We start from the raw sequence: 5,684 nt of genomic DNA, 5'->3' as shown, positions 1-5,684 counted from the left end.
TTGGAGTCAATCTTTCATTGAGCTCCTTCCACACATATGTCCATGAGGCCTTGGTCCAACCTTTGATTAAAGTTGACCCTTCTAGTGTAGGGGCATGCATCTCCTTGCATCATAGGCAAGTTAAACGCCAACCTCACATTTTCTGGGCTAAAATCTAAGTATTTCCCCCGAACCATGGTGAGATAATTCTTTGGGTTCGGGTTCTAAATTTGTTCATGGTTCCTAGTGATCCATGCATTGGCATAGAACTCTTGAACCATTAGGGTGCCGACTTGTTGGATGGGGTTTGTTAGAACTTCCCAACCTCTTCTTTGGATTTCATGTCGGATCTCCGGATACTCATTCTTCTTGAGCTTGAAAGGGACCTCAGGGATCACCTTCTTCTTGGCCACAACATCATAGAAGTGGTCTTGATGAGCTTTGGAGATGAATCTTTCCATCTCCCATGACTCGGAGGTGGAAGCTTTTGTCTTCCCTTTCCCTTTTCTAGAGGATTCTCCGGTCTTAGGTGCCATCAATGGTAATGGAAAAACAAAAAGCTTATGCTTTTACCACACCAAACTTAGAATGTTGCTCGCCCTCGAGCAAGAAAAGAAAGAATAGATGAAGAAGAAGAAGAAAATATGGAGGAGAGGGGGGTGGTGTATTCGGCCAAGAAGAGAAGAGAGGGTTGTGTGGTGTGAAAATGAGGAAGAATGGAGGGCTATATATAGGGAAGGGAGGGGGGTATGGTTCGGCCATAAGGGTGGGTTTTGGGTGAGAAATTGATTTTGAATTTTGAAGGTAGGTGGAGTTTATGAGGTAGGTTTATGGGGAAGAGTGGATGGATGTGAGTGGTGAAGTGGTGATAGGGAAGAGAGATTGAGGTGATTGGTGAAGAGTTTTGGGGAAGAGTGTTTATGGGATTGTGTGAAAGGGGGGTGAGAAGAAGTGAATGGAGGTAGGTGGGGATCCTGTGGGGTCCACAGATCCTGAGGTGATCCTGTGGGGTCCACAGATCCTGAGGTGTTCAAGGATTTACAACCTTGCACCCAATTAGGCATGCAAAATACCCTTGCATACAACTTGGGCGTTCAGTGCCAGATTGGTGCTTGTTCTGGGCGTTGAACGCCCATTTGTTGCCCATTTCTGGCGTTGAACGCCAGAACCATGCTTGTTCTGGGCGTTCAGCGCCAGCTCTTCTCCAGGGTGCAATTCTGGCGTTCAAACGCCCAGATGCTGCCCATTTTGGGCGTTCAGCGCCAGAACCATGCTCTGTTCTGGCGTTGAACGCCAGCAAGATGCATCTTACTGGCGTTTAAATGCCAGTAAGGTCTTCCTCCAGGGTGTGATTTTTCTTCTGCTATTTTTGATTCCGTTTTCAATCTTTTTATTTATTTTGTGACTCCACATGATCATGAACCTAATAAAACATGAAAAACAATAAAAATAGAAATTGGGTTGCCTCCCAACAAGCGCTTCTTTAATGTCAATAGCTTGATAGTGGGCTCTCATGGAGCCTCACAGATGTTCAGAGCATTGTTGAGACTCTCCAACATCAAACTTAGAGTTTGGATATGGGAGTTCAACACCAAACTTAGAGTTTGGTTGTGGCCTCCCAACACCAAACTTAGAGTTTGACTGTGGGGGCTCTGGTTGACTCTGCAATGAGAGAAGCTTACTGTGCTTCCTCTCCATGGGTACAGAGAGAGATCCTTGAGTTTTAAACACAAGGTTGTCCTCGTTTAATTGAAGGATCAATTTTCCTCTGTCCACATCAATCACAGCTCTTGCTGTGGCTAGGAAGGGTCTTCCAAGGATGATGAATTCATCCTCATCCTTCCCAGTATCTAGGATTATATCTCCTTTTGGATTTTCTTCTGTATTGCTTGGGAGAGTACTAGGAGGGATTTCAGTGATCCTTTTACTCAGCTGGCCCACTTGTGCCTCCAAATTTCCAATGGATGACCTTGTTTCATTCATGAAACTCACAATGGCCTTAGATAGATCAGAGACTAAGTTTGCTAAATTAGAGGTATTTTGTTCAGAGTTCTCTGTCTGTTGCTGAGTGGATGATGGAAAAGGTTTACTATTGTTAAACCTATTTCTTCCACCATTATTAAAGCGTTGTTGAGGCTTTTGATCCTTCCATGAGAAATTTGGATGATTTCTTCATGATGGGTTATAGGTGTTTCCATAAGGTTCACCCATATAATTTACCTCTACTATTGCAGGGTTTTTCTTTTGAAAAAGATTTTGAAAAAAGATAAGATTTTTAAATTGAAAATTTGATTTGACTCATAAGAAACAACTAGATTTTAAATTTTTTTGAAAAAGTCAAATCTAATTTTCGAAATTTTAAGAGAGAAAAGGGAAAGATATTTTTTTGATTTTTGAAATTTTTAATGATGAGAGAGAAAAACATGAAAATGATGCAATGCATGAAAATTTTGGATCAAAATAATGAATGCATGCAAGAATGCTATGAATGTCAAGATGAACACCAAGAACACTTTGAAGATCATGATGAACATCAAGAACTTATTTTTGAAAAATTTTTAATGCAAAGAAAACATGCAAGACACCAAACTTAAAAATTTTTCATGTATAGACACTATGAATGCAATAATGCATATGAAAAACAAGAAAAGACACAAAACATGAAAACATCAAGATCAAACAAGAAGACTTACCAAGAACAACTTGAAGATCATGAAGAACACTATGAATGCATGAATTTTTTTCGAAAAATGCAAGATGAATATGCAATTGACACCAAACTTTCAACTTGACTCAAGACTCAAGCAAGAAATACAAAATATTTTTTTGATTTTTATGATTTTATGATTTTTTTGTATTTTCTTTTATTTTTTTTTCGAAAATCATTTTAAAAAAAAGAAAAATAAGGATTCCAAAATTTTTAATATGAATTCCAAGAATCTTATGCTCTTTAGTCTAAAGCTCCAATCAAAGGGTCAGGCATGGCTTAATAGCCAGCCAAGCTTTAGTATGTAACTCAGACATGACACGCCTAACATACCCATTCCAGAAGAATTAGACATGGCTTTACAGCCAGCCAAGCTTCAGCATGCTTCATGAAACACTAGAATTCATTCTTAAAAATTCTGAAGAAAAATAATTTTTTGAAAACATTTTTATTTTAAAATTTTTTTCGAAAACAAAGGATAAATTTTTGAAAGATTTTTTTTTTTGAAAAATTTTTGAAAATAAAAACAAAAAGAAAATTACCTAATCTGAGCAACAAGATGAACCGTCAGTTGTTCAAACTCGAACAATCCCCGGCAACGGCGCCAAAAACTTGGTCCACGAAATTGTGATCATCAATGGCGCCATCAACATGGTACGCTCAATTGTAATCTCAACTTTTTATCACAACTTCGCAAAACTAACCAGAAAGTGCACTGGGTCGTCCAAGTAATAAACCTTACGCGAGTAAGGGTCGATCCCACGGAGATTGTTGGTATGAAGCAAGCTATGGTCATCTTGTAAATCTCAGTCAGGCGGATATAGAATGGTTATGGAGTTTTCGAATATTTATAATAAAATAGGGATAGAGATACTTATGTAAATCCTTGGTGAGAATTTCAGATAAATGCATGGAGATGCTTTCGTCCCTCTAAACCTCTGCTTTCCTGCTGTCTTCATCCAATCAGTCTTACTCCTTTCTATGGCTGGCTTTATGTAAGGACATCACAATTGGCAATGGCTACTTTTGATCCTCTCTGGAAAATGGTCTGATGCGCTGTCACTGCATGGCTAATCGTCTGGAGGCATCACCCTTGTCAATGGCTGCATCCCATCCTCTTGTGAAAATGGTCCAAATGCTCTGTCACAGCACGGTTAATCATCTGAGGTTCTCGATCATACTGGAATAGGATTCACCCTCCTTTTGCGTCTGTCACTACGCCCAGCACTCACGAGTTTGAAGCTCGTCATAGTCATTCAATCCCAGAGTCCTACTCGGAATACCACAGACAAGGTTTAGACTTTCCGGACTCTCATGAATGCCGCCATCAATCTAGCTTACACCACGAAGATTCTGATTAAGAAATCCAAGAGATACTCATTCAATCTAAAGTAGAACGGAAGTGGTTGTCAGGCACGCGTTCATAGGGAATGATGATGATTGTCACGTTCGTCACATTCAGGTTGAAGTGCGAATGAATATCTTAGAAGCGGAATAAGTTGAATTGAATGGAAAAACAGTAGTACTTTGCATTAATCTTTGAGGAACAGCAGAGCTCCACACCTTAATCTATGGAGTGCAGAAACTCTACCGTATGAAAATACATAAGTGAATAGAGGGTAGGCATAGCGGAGTGGCCAGCCTCCCATGGAGGTCTAGAGATCTAAAAATGATCAAAAGATGTTCAAAGATGTCTAATACAATAGTAAAAAATCCTATTTATAATAAACTAGCTATTAGGGTTTACAGAAGTAAGTAATTGATGCGTAAATCCACTTCCGGGGCCCACTTGGTGTGTGCTTGGGCTGAGCTTGAATGTCACACGTGCAGAGGCTCTTTCTGGAGTTGAACGCCAGGTTGTAACGTATTTCTGGCGTTCAACTCTGGTTTGTGACTTGTTTCTAGCGTTTAACTCCAGACAGCAGCGTAGAACTGGCGTTCAACGCCCTTTTACGTCATCTAAACTCGTTCAAAGAATGAACTATTATACATTGCTAGAAAGCCCTGGATGTCTACTTTCCAACGCAATTGGAAGCGCGCCATTTTGAGTTCTGTAGCTCCAGAAAATCCACTTTGCGTGCAGGGAGATCAGAATCCAACAACATCAGCAGTCCTTCTTCAACCTCTGAATCTGATTTTTTCTCAAGTCCCTCAATTTCAGCCAGAAAATACCTGAAATCACAGAAAAACACACAAACTCATAGTAAAGTCCAGAAATGTGAATTTAACATAAAAACTAATGAAAACATCCCTAAAAGTAACTAGATTCTACTAAAAACATACTAAAAACAATGCCAAAAAGCGTATAAATTATCCGCTCATTAGCCCATAAGTTTCTTCTTTCTAACTTGTTTCAACATTGGCTGGAAATTTTCAGAAGGGTGGAAGAGCACCGGCTAGTGAAGGTCAACAGGGTGAGTGACCTCCAGAGTGCAAGCAGCAGTAGAAGTTTATTTATTATGATTTATGCAGTAGCTGAAAGCTTTCTTGTTGGAGAATGTCTATTGAAATAGTGGGGTTCATGCGGTTTTGTTTTATGATGCTTAATTCATTTTTCTCTTTTAAGGTCTTGGTAGTTTGAATTGTTGGTCTCCATTCTCCTATTTTTCCTACATGTTTTGGAGAGAATGTTGTTATATAGTGTTAGGATGTTATGATTGTTATTGCTGGACTTTGTATTTGTGTCTCGTATACTTCAAATATATAGTGGGAGTTTGTAGTTTACTTGTTGCTGTTGATTGTAAACCATTAAAGGATGTTCACGGTTTTCTCTTCCTGTGGCATTGTCTCACTACAACTTGTTTATTGGTGTTAAGTGTTCTTTATAAAATTTGAGAGCTTTGTGGAATTCCATTGTTTAAAAATGAGTTTGGGCTTTAGAATTAATTTTTTATCAGTAATTTTTTAGACATAACCGATCAAAAATGATGGAATGCATTAGGTTTTTGTGCAATTTGGAGATATTGATTCATTAACTATGTTTCTTTCAGTACTTCTT

At 39.0% G+C, this 5,684-nt stretch overlaps 1 long non-coding RNA gene across 1 annotated transcript in view; it reads left to right on the top strand.

Moving 5' to 3' along the window:
- The window catches only part of LOC110267504, an 8,116-nt gene extending 2,706 nt beyond the window's left edge, over nt 1–5,410 (top strand). Inside the window, exon 3 of the long non-coding RNA XR_002355226.1 lies at nt 5,064–5,410. This is a non-coding gene — a long non-coding RNA (uncharacterized LOC110267504). The remainder of the gene's footprint in view (nt 1–5,063) is intronic.

Source organism: Arachis ipaensis, chromosome B10, assembly GCF_000816755.2.
Source record: "Arachis ipaensis cultivar K30076 chromosome B10, Araip1.1, whole genome shotgun sequence".
Classification (NCBI taxonomy): domain Eukaryota; kingdom Viridiplantae; phylum Streptophyta; class Magnoliopsida; order Fabales; family Fabaceae; genus Arachis; species Arachis ipaensis.
This window is presented reverse-complemented; position numbering and strand designations above follow the sequence as displayed.